At 38.6% G+C, this 16,586-nt stretch overlaps 1 protein-coding gene and 1 long non-coding RNA gene across 4 annotated transcripts in view; one reads left to right on the top strand and one right to left on the bottom strand.

Annotated features, from left to right (window-relative positions):
• HTR1F (5-hydroxytryptamine receptor 1F) overlaps nt 1-16,586 on the top strand; it is a 114,227-nt gene that overhangs the window by 87,621 nt on the left and 10,020 nt on the right. For 2 of the 3 annotated variants that reach the window (XM_052703871.1, XM_052703857.1), the window contains exon 3: nt 16,052-16,143. The gene's annotated coding sequence lies outside the window, so the exon portion shown is untranslated. Of the gene's footprint in view, nt 1-16,051; nt 16,178-16,586 lie in introns of all 3 variants that reach the window. The other variant, XM_052703865.1, reaches the window with a different exon arrangement.
• LOC128091152 (uncharacterized) lies at nt 927-5,132 on the bottom strand. The gene is made up of 4 exons (XR_008211272.1): nt 5,055-5,132; nt 4,712-4,848; nt 3,242-3,435; nt 927-1,554 (listed from the first exon to the last, which is right to left on the bottom strand). It is a non-coding gene; the product is annotated as an uncharacterized LOC128091152 (long non-coding RNA).

Raw genomic sequence — 16,586 nt, 5'->3', positions numbered from 1 at the left:
TCTAAAACTTACCGTGCATCGCAATGGACTTTGCTTCCAACACTTCCTTCCCTCCCCCAACCACACTATGTAGTCAGAAGAGCCCAGAGCAAAACTGTGCTTAGGAGAAACTGATAGTATTTCCTAGGTAAAATTTCTTTCTAGTCCTAATGAGGATGATTTTTCAAGATACAGGGTTAGTTCTTCTATACTGCAAGCAGGATCATGTACATGAAGATGGTATTTTGGTACTAGAGCTTACTCAGCTTGTTACTGAAAAGGTCATTTTAAAATAAGTTATTCCAAACATTTTCATGATACTTAACTGATTGCTAAAAATCAGTTAAGTCTAGCAAATTAATTAAAAGAAAAAAACTTCTTCAAGCCTGTAAAACATACATACTTAATAAATTTATCTCTTCATTTGTACTTAAGGATAACTTGCACCATATATGTACACAAAGTCTTCCCAATAATCTCGCTTTCCCTATCATGTAACATCAGCTATAAGCTTATGCTCATTACATTAATAAGATTACCCATACTTTAATACTTTTCAACAAAAATTAACGTAATCAGTCTGCCTTTCTAAAAACAGTTATATGTATTATAAAAACGCATTAAGCAAATATTTATTGTAGCATTTCTACTGCTTCATGCTGTAGCATTATGTTAATCAGTAACTGTCTTATATAAATGAGTTTTGTAAGATTCAAAATAGAACAAATAAGATAATGGAATAATTGGTATTCTATTAACAAATTAGTGTTAGTACTGCAGAAATCCTTGCTTACTCACCCTCCACTGTAGCATGTCAGACAGGATTTAGGGGCCAGAAGAGTTGAAGATGATAAAGATCCTCTCTGGGCCTTAAATTCATCAGGGTTTCATAGAAAGCGAATACAAGATCGACCCTCTTCTTGTGTAGTTATACATCACCCACTTAATTATTGGCTCACTATGACAGTCAGCTCCAAGATTACAAAAAAAAAAAAAATCTAGACAGTTCAAGGGAGATTCAAACAAGGAACCATTCTCAGGTGCAGCAGGAAGGGGGGAGATGTTTCAAAATATGAAGCTTCCTATGTTTCAGGGTACAAAAGTCCTAGAAATCCCTCACAAACCATTTTTAAACATAGAATAACTGCACAGTCACTACCATAGTTCTCCTTCCTATACACGTCATCACTGCAATGGAGGAGCTTGGAAACATGGTACAGTATTTGAGGGCCTTATTAAGAAGATAAATGTATTCAAGTTATTACTTGAAAAGTGAGAAGTCTTTTGCTTGCCAGGATTATCAAACCTGACAACTTGCAGTAAATTCTATGTGTCTTCTATTAAAACAATACTTCCCAATAGTTTAATAATTACACCTTTAAATCCCAATCTCTAAACCGAAAGAATAAGCCAAAAGTACAGCAATTTGGCAGACAACATTTTGAGATTGTGCAGCTGCATACAAAAAACAGCACTAATGTGATGATGAGAAAGGTGAAAATTAGGTCTTTTCTAAGCAGATGTTTTTTCCAACAATCCCCTTTCCAGTGGGAAAATGGTATTATAATCTTGAATCTGCAAAGAATCTTTAAACCAGTTCAAATGGACAGTTCCTGCTGATAAAGTTTTAAAATATTTCTGCATGAATTAAGTATAAATTTACAGAAACCATTGGCTGATCTAATACATTTTATACTTTTTTAAGAAAACAAGTATAGCTGAAGTGAAAATAGCAAGAAGCCAGTCTAGCTGCATATGACACCAAAAAAAACTTTCTATGATTAATTTAAAAAAAAAAAAAAAAGTAAAGAACAAGCAAATGCTACTTCAAATAAATACAGTACAGATTAAGCAATAAAATCCTATGAAACCTATTGCAAGTACCAGCAAGTTAAATAAGTTAACATGTAAAAAGAGAGGGAAAGGACACAGTGTACAAGCTTCTCATTATTGAGAAGCACCAGCGCCAGGCAGAACTGCCTATTTTAAAATAATGGTCCAAAGGACCTTCTCCAAGATATCCACATGTTTACTTAGGAGGGAGGACACAAAAATTATTTAAAGTAACTCCTAAGAGTATCAGTGTTGGAAAAGCAATATAACCAAATCCACGTTGCGAGGATAACACTGAGCCCAACACATCACAGAATCAGACCTAGCTCACGTCCAGAAGATGTTAATAATAGACTGCTATACATACAGACTCCTATTTTTCCAGTTAATAGACATAAATACAGTGTTTGCGTCTACGTGTACCTCAAAGTTGCAGACAAACACTTCATAGTTAAAGTTTCTGCCACAAAATTATAGAATGGCCTGGGTTGAAAAGCGCCTCAAAGATAACCCAGCTTCAATCTCCCTGCCATGGGCAGGGTTGCCAACCACTAGACCAGGCCACCCAGAGCCACATTTCCCTGGTCTCCCTAGTGATCCCCAATACTCACACATCTGCTGCAGTTTCCTTTGAGGAAGATTTCCAGAGGAAATTAATTAAAATACTGATACTTTTAATTTAGGGTACTTTCTAATTAAGCTACCAATATTTAAAGCTTCCGACTTCTGAGACTCATTGTTCATTGCACAGGAGGAGAAGAGAGTAACAATTCATAGTCTTTGTAGAGACATGTTAAATTAAAAAAATCTAGCAGCTTGCAGTTTCATTTCCTTGAAATTAGAAATGCTTGTGTAGCTTAAAAGAAGTAAATCACTGTACTTTGCTATGTTAGACAGCGGCTCTCAGCACATTCCACTGTCTATGGCATGTTTTAAAAAGGCCCACTCAAGCATATAAATCCTTTGAGATTTTAATTACAGTGATGTAGACTCACTAGAAGTTCTTTAGTTCCATATACTGGGACACTGCATCACATCTAAGGTTTTCATATTCTCACTTATGATAAACTGGTTAATACAAAAAGGATAAAAGCCAAATGGTACTATATACCATTTCCTAATTAGAAGACAGAATTAGATTTTTAACGTCAAAAGGATTACAGGAAAGCACCTAGCTAATAAGCAAAGAGTTAACGTAGACTGAATGAGATGAAGACTTAGATCATTACTGCCTGTCCATTGAGTTCCCCCTTACAAGGATGTAAGGGTATATGGTGAACACCTATGGGATAAATTCCCTAGGAGAAATGGTCCCAACATTAACACTACAAAATTGCCTGTAAGCTTGTTGTGATTAGGTAGGCTTATCATGAGAAACACTCCAGGCATGCCCGGTCGGAGAAGCATTGCAAATGTGATATCCCCATACCTTTTTAGCAGTTCTACAACCTCCTTGGACCACTGTGTAACATTACTGTAGACATGATAAATGTTCTGTTTGGAAAATTCTCTGCTAACTTCTTATTATTAGTGTAGTTTGATCAGGATTCATTTCCTTTAGCCGTAGAGGTCCACGCTGCAGATTCCTATATCTGTATTAAGATTCATAGGCTCCATTTATTACTAGTCAGGAGAAATAAGCACCTTCAGACATGATTCATCTGACCAAAATGAAGCAGTTACTTTAGGATAAGAATAACTGCACCCCAAAGAAGCCCATTTCTCACTGTGTAGGGCAACAATTCTGAGTTAGATAGCTGCATTAAGTAAAATCAACCCTGCCATTTGTATTTTAAAGCAATTTTCCCCCAGCATTCTCTCCCCATTTCAACAACAGAGAACTGAAATTTTACACAATCACAAGGGGAAATTTTGAGTGATAGTATGTTAGAGAATTCACTCTCAGAAGATTTGTTCTAATTTTAAGAGCAGTTCCCGACAGAAGGAAATCACCAATTTGCTCTAATTAATGTGGTTGAACATGTGTACTAAAGTTATCTTCCTCTATTCTCCACCCTCACGTTCAATAACTTGACAGAATACTTCATGCTCTTAGGTGCCTATTTTAATTTGAAACACTCTCTGAATAGCACTTGCAGCTAATTGATTTGCTTTAATTTACTTTCAGCCTGCTATCTAATATTCCAGCTTGGTGTTTTTTAAATTCTGAATGCCTCAGAAGGTCTTTCTGTAAGAAAAGCTTCTCTGAGCTTCTCTAAGGGGTTTTCAAGTCACAGTCCATGGACAAAGACACAATGGGAGGATATGCATCTCCAGTTATGCTAGAGGTGCACAAGGCAGCTCTCATTCCCACTCATTTTCTGACCAAAAATATTTAATCCTTTTGACTAGCAGAAACAAGGAAACACAGTTCTAGTCAGTGCTTCCCCCTTTGAGATTTATAACACGGGTGACTGTTAGGGCTATTTATCTCAAGCTCTGAAATGGTCATTTCCAGACAAGAACATAACGTGGTCAAAGTGGGAGTTAGCTGACTTTCCCAGTTCCAAATCCATCCTACAAACACAAACCTAAATAATAATTAATAATAAATGATATATTTCATCCAGTCACTCAAGCAAGGTATCACTATATTAGAATAAAAGTTAAACAGACATTTCTCCTGTACCAAAAGCTTAAGCATAGGGATAGGCTTCTCTGACAAGGGGAATAAGCAAATAAATAAAAAGCCAGATTCCGGTTACTTTAATCCTCCACCCACCCTCTACCAAAATAGACAGGCTTACTAAGTGTCAAATACAGAGATAGACCTCATCCTTAGAAAGGAAGCCACCAATGTTAACAGTGAGCCTACCAACTACTTTTGCTTCACACGCATAGCTTGCTTGCTGAGACACTATATGCAATAAGAACAGCATCAGATCCCTTCAGGGCTCACCTGCAAACATCTGGCATGGATAACCTTCCCAGAACAACACTGATGGGGGTCTCTTCTCATAGAGGACAACACTCTCAGACACACACTTTGATTTCTGGGAGGTAGTTTCTGGAATCAGGAGCTTGACTTGATGATCCCTGTGGGTCCAGACTAGAATATTCTATGATTCTACATCTACATAGCCATCTCAAATGGACAAAGGACAGATTTCCTAGCAAAGTGCAGGTGTAACACAACGGAAAGCACAAGACAGCAAAGCAGCAAGGTCCCAAACCACAGCAAGTGAGGACCTACTTAGACATTGCAGCAGTAGGCATAGAATTAAGAAAAAGAAACTGTTTACCTTCAGAAGACCTATGAAGCCCTCAGGTAGTCAGGAATCTACAGGTGACCTCCTCTCCACTACCAACCCATAAATGAGATCTGGGAAGCTGGATCCTGGCTCCATCCCTTCCTGCCACTCAGCTGCATTGCTTGCACCTGAGCTCCCCTGGGTTGGCCCCGCCTTCCCACAAGATGCTCAGTCAATACTTCAAGCTGTGACTTAGTATTTCCACTACAACAGGTTAACTTGACAAAGAGGAAAATTTGATCCTTTGAAGAAGATTTTTTTCAGCCACACATTTGTTTCTGGAAAATTGGTTTTCTTAGTAAAGATGATAAGACTTAGAAAGAACTCTTACAAAAAAGTATCCTTCATGGGTACATCCTTGGGTTATGTCTTTTTATGAAAAAGACTTCCAACCCATATCTCTGCACCAAGAACCTTCTTCTATCTTTTTACTATTAAAGAACTCAAGTAGTGCTTTCTCAAAAAAAATGTCTTACTTACTTTTCTTGGAGAAAAATTGACAGTTGTTGACCAGCTGAATAGTTTTTAATGAAGATACTCTGTTCTTATGATCTATTAGAAACTAAGAAAATTATCACAGCCTTATTCAAGGCATGATGAATATTTTCACTTGTCGTATCTGAATTTTTATTCTTAGTAGCTTAAGGCACTTAAACTTAGATGGCCCTTCCTCAGAGGAGACATCTTTTGGCAGGATGATTGGAATGCATCAAGTTCATCATTTCATTTCAATGTACCCTGTGCATCCAAAGTTCCTAAGTACTGGTGCTTTAGGAAAGCAGACATTTTCTAGCTGTCTGAACAAATGGCGGGGCAGAAAAGTGCTTACCCCTCAACCCTAGCTTACACATTCAAAAAAATCACTTATATAGATCCATCTACAGTTCCATATCTGAGTGAAATCATAAACTCCAAGATGACAAACAGTGTGCCCCGGTGGCCAAGGAGGCCAATGGCATCCTGGCTTGTATCAGGAATGGTGTGGTGAACAGGACTAGGGAAGTCATCCTGCCCCTGTACTTCGCATTGGTGAGGCCTCACCTCGAGAACTGTGTTCAGTTTTGGATACCTCAGTACACAAAGGACATTGAAATGCTGGAGCAGGTCCAAAGAAGGGCAACAAGGCTTGTGAAGGGCTTGGAGAATGTGCCCTATGAGGAGAGACTGAAGGAGCTGGGGCTGTTTAGTCTGGGGAAAAGGAGGCTGAGGAGAGAACTTATGTTCTCTTTAAATACCTGAAAGGTGACTGCAGCAAGAACAGGGTTGGTCTCTTCTCACTGGTAACAGGATGAGGGGATATGTCCTCAAGTTATGAAAGGGTAAGTTTAATTTGGATAACAGGAAAAACTTCTTTATAGAAAGGGTTGTTAAGCACTGGAATAGGATTCCAGGGAGGTGGTTGAGTCACCATCCCTGGATGTGTTTAAAAACCCTTTGGATGTGGTGCTCAGAGACATGATTTAGCAGAGGGTTGTTAGAGTTAGGTCAGTATGGTTAGGTTGTAGTTGGACTTGATGATCTTTAAGGTCTTCTTCAACCTGAGCATTTCTACTATTCTATGATGAAAAACAGTAAGTTCTTATTATCATTCTGAATGGTAAATTCCTTATCTTTAAGGGTTTTTCAGTAACCTTAATGCCCATTACTCTTTCATTCAGTTCTACAGGTTTAATATCACAGAGTATTCCCCCTTACATTCATAGGGCAAGCATTGTGTTTTTTCCATTAAAAGAAGTCCTCAAGAAATCCAAATAAGAGCTAACAGGGTCACCTGTAACATTTCAGCACATTTAGGCTGGGCTTCTACCTTGTGCTTCAGAAACACTGTGGGGAAAAAAAAAGAGGGGAAAAAAAAAGCCAAAACCTTTCTACCTGGGAAATGCATCAGGAATGATTTACTGCTGAGCTTTCTGCTGCAGAATTAATGGACAGTGCTCATCGCTCAGACTCCTTGAAGGCTGTACATCAATTGGCAACAGTGAGTCAGTTACATTTCCTGTGCCTATTGGTATGGATGGGGATAGAAAGCCAGATGGGAGCATTTGGTCAAATTGCATAGAAAGACACCCTAAAAACTGTATGAAACAGAATTTTGAGGTCTTGTCTCGCCCATACAGACAGAGGGACCCAGAACTAAAAATGTAGCAGTAGAGAAAAAAACAACTACTTAGTTTACCTAGAGCAAACATTTTGTACACTGCTGTTGAATTAAAGCAAAAGACAAAAAACTTGGCTTTAACTTCAGCAGCTTCTGGCAGGGGGTTGGGAGGGTGAAATTTCAGCTTCTTAACTGCTAGTATTATAAAAAATCTGAAAAGTTACTTTAAAAAAATAATAATCCAAAATATCATGTGCTACTGATAATCCAGATGATCAAATGCATAGGAAATCTGGATAATTGAACATGTGTACATGTATGATTTTTCTATTGCCACTCACTATTATTACTACCATAATTCTATGCACTGAAGGAAGGTCTACACCCCTTGTATAGAAAAGGTTCATTTCATTAACATCATATACAAAAGTGGGAAAATTGCAGTAGAGCCTAGAGAAACAGAGGTATCATTAAGACTGAATATACAATCAAACAGAAGTATAGCTCCTGACACAGTGTTTGCAATACAGCAGATGAGGGAAATGCTATTAAATGACAGTTCTGCTAAATCTCTACAATTTGAGATACTTAAGTGTAACTTATTTCCCAAGAGCAAGGTTGATAGTCCATTGCTCTAAATAATTAACCAACACTAAATGTCCTTTAAAAATATGCAGGAGGTCAATTGGGTGTTGAAAGTCTCTCAAGAAATTGGTGGATGAGGTTCTTTATCCTGTTTCATGGAGTCTGAGACACTTTTATGAGCTTTATTCTGGTCATAAACAGAGCTTTAGGAGAAATAAGCAGTTGATTCTATGCCTTTCGGCTGAAGTTAATAAATATAGGCAGTCTTGGTTGTCTTTTCAAAAAACTCGCCTATATATGACTACAGCAATAGCACTAGAAGCTTCTTTACAGGTGGTAAAGCAGAACTTTTAAGCCACACAAAACTAGGTCCAGGAGGAGGTATTTGGATTCCTCAGGCCCTACCAACCGAATCATTAATTCTCTAGTGTCTGGAGCATACATATAGGAATATAAATATCACAATTGAAGAGGACACAGGATCTGAATGTGTCTTTAATGTTATGATCAAACGGTCTTAAAAGGCAGTAGACTCTTAAATGAAAAGCAAATTCTTGAAACAGCAAGAATGGCACGGACTGACATTTTTACTACAGTCAGAAGTTCCTATGCTCATCGGTCTCTTTTTTTGATAGATGAATGATCCAAATATTGCTTCTCCCAGGAGCCCCAAGCAACATTTGTGACAACCTTAAAGGCAGTTACTTTTAAGTCTATCTGCTCAGATACTACACATCAAAATGCTTAATAGAACAGCTTAAGCTTTTCAAAGGAAATTGCCTCTTATGTAAAAACAGTGAAAGGTGTGTCACAGAACTGCTTTTAAATCACAAGTGCAGCAATCATGATCCACGGTAAGTCGAGAATATTAAAAAGATGTATTCCTGTATGCAAGTCATCATAATTTTTACTACTATTTTTAGTATGAATCTGCAATGCAGCCAATACATGCAGATGAAGAAGCCTGAAAAAAAATAATTGCTATTATTATTCTTACACGGTGAAAGTGAAACATTTAGTTGCAGTCAAAAAAACTAATGCTTCAGTTCCAGACTGGAAAATAGCTGTCGTGCTATGGAATTGAGCAAATAACAAGGCCCCTGCCACCGTTTTCCTAAATAGATATCTCTTCTCAACAGTTACAACACAGATTTTGTTACCACAATACATTCAGGGACACAGCTGAGCTTCCTTCTACGGCATACTTCTTACCCACACAAAAATTCAAGAGAGCACGCTCTCAGTAGATGAATAAAAGGTCACAAGTACCTCTTCCCTGCTCTTACATGTCAGCAAAAGGAAAATCTCCAAGACATCAACCCCTTGTATTTTGAAGGCTGGTCAATACTCTTCTCCTAGATATTCTGCAATAACTGTCATAGCAGCAAAAGATATCTAATGACATTTTGCTGGGGGGAAAAAAAAAGCGAACAGCATTGCACTATTAAGAAACAACCAGTTATTTCCTGAACAGCTATTAAGGCTAACAGACCCTAACTCTTGGCTTAGCACGTGTTCAGCCAGGCAGGGAAAAACATGTCTGATACTGTCCATGGCACAGGGCAAGAAGCCTCAGCTGGAATGCATTTATTTTACTGGCTGGAAGCAAATCTCTGGGGAAGAAGAGCTTAGGAACATTTAACTAATTCTCAAAATGCCTGCTATATCTGAGGAACAAAGTCTGTTTGCCAATGACAGATTTAGCTGTCCCACCAGGAGGAGACAAGAGGAGAAAACAGAAGGATAACTTGCTTCCTCAATGCAGTGCTGTTAATAGCAATCCCCTGAAGCTCCAGCTATTCACCTCAGGTTTGTCACAGAGAGCAAAACTTGCAATAGTAACTCATCTTTTCAAGGTTATCTAAAGCAATGTGTAAGCTTTTGTCTGTGCTAACATCTTTAAACTCTGAGCATCCTTCTGAGGATCATTAAAGACATTCCACACCACAACAGCTGAGAAACCTCTCATGAAATTAAATGGCTCCAATTGAACTGGCCCACAGTCAAATCAGAGACAGAACAACTGCAGTCTGTAACAAGTCATTTGAACAAGATACTTCTCAGCCTAAGCATATTTTATTCCTTACTTCAATACATCAATTCAAGGGCCATTAGAAAGCTGAAAGCCGAAAGTTTTCAGTATAGCTGTGAAGCACAAGTTTGGTGCGTTCTTTTTACATATAGAGAAAATTAAGTCATTTGTCCCAGATCTCCTGGCCTTTTTGCAACCCTGAAGTAACAGAAGGGATCCTGTGTGACACTGCCCTGCCCCAACACCTAACTGGGAACTTTCTAAAACAGTTTTGGCACAGATATCAACTTATAATTAAATAAGTCTCCAGCATTTAACCCAACCTACCCAATCTACTTCTAAAGCCTAAAGAGGCACACTTTGCCACTGCTTTGAAGCAGTGGAGGCAAGCCCGGAAAAGGGGCAGACTGGTGTAGAGTATTCTAGAAAAGGGATCTGAGGGAATTGATGACTATGCCACACCTACAGGATAGTTGCAATAAAACCATAGCATGAGACTATTGCAACATGACTATGTTGGGTGACATATAAGATCCAACCATCAGGAAAGCCTACATCTGGAAGAGAGTTGCAAGCACAAAGGAAGACATAGTATAGAGAAGTTGCTCTCTCCGAAAGAATCATACAATCACTTGAGTTGGAAGGGTGTCCAACTCCCCTGTAATGAACAGAGACATCTACAGCTACAGCTCCATCAGGGATCTCAGAACCCTGTCCTGTCTGACCATGGATGTCTCTGGGACATCCACCACTTCTCTGGGCAACTTGTGCCAGTACTTCACCATCCCTATCGTAAAACACTTCTTTATATCTAATCTAATTTTCCCCCTTTTTAGTTTGAAACTGTTTCCCTTGTCCCATCACAACAGACTGCCTCCTCTTTAGATACTGAAATGCCACTCTCAGGTCTCCCTGGATTCTTTTCTTCTCCAGGCTGAACAGCCTCAGCTCTCTGTCTGTTCTCATAGGAGAGGAGTTCCCATCCATTGGATCATTTTGTTGCCACAAATGACCTACTTTCTGCCCAGACTGAAGTGCATCTTCGTCCTACCTATGGCTGACATCATTCCATAATTATAAATACATCCTTTGTATTTATGAAACTTCTGCTAAGAAAAAGCCGTAAAGTGCTGTTGGAAAGGGGCTATTCAAGGGCATGGCACTGGCTCGAGGTTTTTTTCCCCCTAGTTAATTTTCTGTGCTGCCAATGGAAAGCTATTAACAGATTCATTGCTCTTGCTGGATACTGCTGTAGAAGCAAAGCATCATCTGCATGAAGAACATACTTTATTCTTGGCACCCAACTTCAGCACTACTCTGCACAAGAAAAAAACAATTATCTTTTAATAACCACTGAAGTCAGAAGCCAACATATATGCAACAGATACTACAAAAACAGACCATGTCAGGTACCCATTTATCTAAATTAAAAGTTTTATCCATTTCAGTGTAAGAAGAACATAAACCTACTGATCCCATTAAGTGTACCTGAAGCACATCTTACAGCAACACTTTTCATCAGAAGGTTAATCTAATGATCCTGTACTATACTTGATGGCCATTTTATTTTTCCTGCTCAGGTTTCATTTTGTTTTGCTTCTTACTAGAGTGTTCTGCATTTACTTTCCATGTCATGTCTCATCCACATCTGAGATATATGAGAAGTCTTGATGTTTAAAGGTCTGCAACATCTTTTCAGCTGCTAGCTAAAAAATAACAATAAAAATGGGAGAGCAAGTATTTTCAGAGCACTTTTCCTTTCTGTGATACGACCTTAAGTCATATGTTTTTCATAGTTTATGGGGGTTTTTAATTGCAATTTAAGTTTAGGCTAATTGATTCATAGATGGTTATATTTATGAGGTTTTCTTCCATGCAGTGTTATATGCTTTGTAGTGAATTTAGTGTACTGACAGTCAACACTTAGACAAATCAGGTTGTAGTGGAATACTTAAAAATAAGTGTAATGTTAATAAAATAATTCAGTCCAGCAGACTCAAAGATTTTTGGACAATTTTAGCTGCATTGACCTAAATTAGTTACATGAATACGCCTTCTAATGAAGAAAAAAAAAAACATCAGAAACAGAGAGAACAAACTGACTAGAATAAATTACTTGCAGAAGGAAAATACTCTGATTACATGCTTGGCCTAATGCAATCCATCTGAATTACCAGAAAGAATAATAGATGTTGCAGTAGAGGTGAAACACCAATAAACCCAGGAACTGCAGCTAATGCTGCTGGAACTTCTCAACCTCAAAAACTGGAGTCAAACACCTACAGAACAGTAAGGGCTTCAAACTAAAGACAGTATATTTGATTTCTTCAGATACTGGTGAATAAATCAATTTTCTATTTCAACAACTTTTCCCATCATAGCAAATTAAGCAGGCAAAAGCTTATTCATGTGCCCTGCTAGATTCACCAAGAACTTTTTTATGATCCCTTCATACCATATGCATATATACATATATCATGTACATAACATACATATATATATATATATGAGAGTGTGTGTTTGTGTGTTTGTGTGTGTACCCCAAACTTAGGAATGTAGGAATGTAAACATATCACGAAGGTGCTTTGATAGAGATGGCTGCTCTTTATAAAATTAGACTGTCATCAAGTAGCAATCTGGCTAGCTCTCCACAAGCTTGCTAGTTTTATTTGAAGCCATATTTTGTTCAGTTGATTTGAAGACGCTTTCTAGATATAGCTAGAGCTGTATCTTTTTAAAACAGCTTCTAAATCTTGGGATTATGCAGGGAAAGATTTGATATGACCTAGCAACATCTCAAAAATTAAAAATTAAGACATGGAGATAAAAGGATCCCAGAATGTAATGCCAATATTTAGTGACAAAAAATGGGAAACACTGAAATTAGAAAAAAGAGCAAGGAAGTATACAGACATGAGGACTTGCCTGAATCTGTTCACTGCTTCTTTCCAGAAGATTTAACGTCAAAATATTCTTCAGCTTCAGAGAATACAGAGTCATGCTAAACTTTAAGAAAACAGGATTTGCAATAACTTCTTAAAATACACAACATTGAAGTGATATGCAAAAAACAGGATGCAATATCTACATGCATAAGGGCATGCAATGTGAAACACTACATTTTTAATTGTTTGCCAATGGTGTGGTACTGATAAAAGCTAGGATTAAATGGGGAGGTTTGTGGCCCCGCCTGCGGCAGGGGGTTGGAGATTCATGATGCTTGAAGTCCCTTCCAACCCTGGCCATTCTGTGATTCTGTGATTCTGTGAAAGGAATTTAGCATTTGCAGAAGTGCAAAGCACAAAGATGCTCTGCTATGTAACAAAAAAGTGTTTGCCTTTGATTTTTCCAGGCTTCTTCTAGTCTCTGAAGACCGGGATATTAACCATTTTGCAACTGTCCTTTGCTAATGCTTTTTAACCGTGTTATTTTGTGAAAGCTTACTTTCTTTTTCTCCCTCTCTCTCTCTCGGAAACTCGAGACCACAAAAAGCATACCATTGCTGAGAATGCACTAGAGGTTTTTGAGCTCTACTAAAGCAGCTCAGAGCATTAATGCACTTTCTATGGATTTGGGCAACTAGGGGAAAAAAGTTTGATGCTTCTGTTCATTGTCAAATTAACATCATTTGTTCTCTTCTGATCCAAAAAATACTTTTTTTTTTTTTTAAAGCACTATAAAACACCTTTTAGCAAACAGACCTTGTGAAATGTTTTGAAATATACTGCAGGTGCACAGCAATATTACAAACAAATATCCTTATCACATAAAAATGCAAATTCCACTTTGGTAGCGTATAGCTTAAGGAGAAAAGAGCTGCTAAGATTCTTGCTTTTTATGTTAATATTATAATCTAAATCTAAAAGATAACACTGCTCAACTATCTTTTGAAGTTACACATTTTTTCCTTGTATAGAAAGAAAAATGTTGCTGTGCTGACTAGAAGCACCCCTAGCACTAAAGTAGTATCTAAATTTATCTACAGTACTGAAGATTTTCATAATCACAAAGTTATGTTTTAAAAGATATTAGAAAAGCAGTATCAGTTGATTCTGAAGGGGGGGTGGAGGGGGGAGGGAGGGAGGAGAAGGGTGGGGAGAATAACAGGCTTTGAAACTTCGTTTGGAAACAATTTCTTATTGATAAAGCACTTAAGACTCTGAAATGGTAATCCTAAAAAGTTCTGGGGGTCAACTGAAGCTGGATAATCTTGTTAAATGAGGGCTGTCTGTACTGAATTCTTGGGACAACAGTAATGCCATTTTTCATAATTAATTCTGATTCATCTGCTTTAATTTTAAGAAGCCATTCACAGTCATCTGTGCTGTTTGTCAAGTGTCACAGCTTCATCAGAATTATGCAAAGGAAAAAGCTGTGTGTGACAGCCCATTATTTGCCTATCAAGAATGAATACAAGTTCACAAAGTGTTAGGGAGCTTAAGACCTCATTCAGCAATGGAAGTGTCTGCAGCAGGAGACTCGCATTCAGAAAGCTTCCTAGGGAAGCTAAATCTTCATTCCGAATTGGGAGTTTGGACATATTTTAACGCTATCCTGCTGCTATTAGCTTTCTTGAAAGTGTTATAGCCCTGAGGACAGGCTCAAAGCCAAAGTCTCCCAGGAATTCTTTAACAAGCCATGATACCAACTGTCCTTGGAGACAGACACTGCCTAACTGAAGAGGCACAGCGAGCTCTTGGCCAAAGAGCCACAGACCAGCTCCAGAGCTCCCCTGGCCTGGGCACTGCACTGGGCTACTTTGCCTGCCTGCCCTCCCCACTCAGCAGATCTGCTCTCTCAAGGCAGCATGACAGCTTGCTCAGAAGTCCTAAAGGCAAGGTTCCATGGTACTGCATGGTTGAGTTATTTGGCATCCTCACTCTTGTGAGAAGTCACTGTATCTGCATGCATTCAGTGTAAGTGAACAGCACTGTGGGACATACAAGCATGCAAGTAGTAAGCAGCAGGTGCTCTTCCCCTTCTTCAGATTTTCCCCCCAACTTCCCTATCAGATTTCCCCTCACTGGTTCCCTCATCCCCCTAGCTCTCCTGTTCATTGTTCTTATTTTATGCAGGCTGACCCAAGGCTGACATTTTAAACGCAGACATTTCTACAGTGAGCATGCTGTAATGCAAAAATGACATTAAGCAAAGGGAAAGGCGTGCTTGACAGCTGCAGGTTATTTGGAAGCTGTAAAAAAGAAGAAAGGACTGCTACATTGTGTGGTTTTGAGTCCACCAGGCGTCAGTGTGAGCACAGTGATTCAGCCTGCCTGCCTTGCTAACATTTTAGTTACTTCTGAAATGAAAACCCGTGGGCACGATCCCAGGTTGAGATTTTATCTGACATCTATACTTTCTTACACGTCTCTCAGATGCACTTAACAAAACTTCTTCAGTCTTCCACGTAAAGAGCTAAAGAGCTCCACCTTTGGTCTCAAAGTTCACTTTTTCCAGACCGAACAGTTTCAAGGAAGATTAGTGCATTATGTACCTTAGAAAGGCCATCTCTCCACTTGCTGCTTCCCAGGAGTCTACAGCGTGTCAATGTTTTGTGCTGGACACAATCTCTTGTGCCGTTCCCAATTGCATATTCTCCTTCACATAGTGGTGGCAGCACGCTCTAAATAAAGCTTCCCAAAGCATCCTCTAAATGAAACTTCCCAAAGCATCCCTTAGAGAAAGCTTTCGACACAACCTGTCTGTTTTTCTGGAAGCATGTAGACCCCTCTTCTTTTGTTCTTTTCCAGGGAGACTGGGTAAAAAATACTTTGAATTCCACTTCTACTTTGAGACTTCTACATTTGCTCACATTTCCCAAGCCATCAATTTAAGGATTGATTCTATTTGTTTTACTTAAAATACCTCTCAGCCAGAACTGCATGTGCACCACTCAGAGGAACTAGTCCAAATTGTATCAGTTTATCCTGGTTAAGAGGACATTAGAGAACTGCTGCTCAGCACAAACCCAGCGCACGCTTTGCTGAGTAATAGGCCTATTCAATCACAAAAGGGTAACAAAGCCTAGGGAAAGAGCTTCAATCTTGAGATTATTAGATAAGAACCAGAATAGAGATGACATTGTAACAAGAAGTATGAGGCAAAATACTGGGAAGTATGCATTAAGACAGGAAAGACAGATGGAAAGGCAGACGGAAAGACAAAAAAATACAGGCAAAGGGCAGTGATAAGATTGCAGATTATGTGAATATTGGCATCTCTCCAAACTGAAGCAATTAACCAGATATTACTAATGTTCTTTTTGCTGTGCAGAATCCCTGCTGCAGAGGATAACTCCAACTTGTCACGTTCACTCCTCTTCCAGCAAACTCTTCTGAGGCCAGTTCTTCTTGAGAGCTGTCTCGGTGAGCACACAGCAGAAAAACAAATGTACTACAGGTTTGAAAATGATGTTTTCTTGTTCTCCAACTTGAAATAGAGATCTGTTCCAGATATATTTGAAGATAGGTTGTATTATTACTGTCCTGGAGAAAATAAGGCCATTTCTTTTGGCACAATAAAAGATTTCAAAGTTTTTATAATACAAAACGTGCTAGATAAAACCAATCTCTACAACTACTGGAAAAGGCTGACAGAACACATTATAGAATCAGAAACTCCTGTGAGCTGCAAGTGACTAATCTGACTAATTGAATTAGGACCAACATCCAAGGAAGTGAGACAAAAGGTGCACACATTATCCAAGCCAGGTAACACAGGAAGCATTCAACCAAAATGCTTCTTAACCAAAGTGCACCATTATTGTTATTATTTAATAAAAGTGCAAGATTATTGCTAGATTTTTCAG

The sequence above is a fragment of the Tympanuchus pallidicinctus genome, unplaced genomic scaffold, assembly GCF_026119805.1.
Source record: "Tympanuchus pallidicinctus isolate F22 unplaced genomic scaffold, pur_lepc_1.0 scaffold10, whole genome shotgun sequence".
In the NCBI taxonomy this organism is placed as follows: Eukaryota; Metazoa; Chordata; class Aves; order Galliformes; family Phasianidae; genus Tympanuchus; species Tympanuchus pallidicinctus.
Note: the sequence above shows the minus strand (reverse complement) of the source record. Positions and strands in the feature narration are given on the sequence as shown.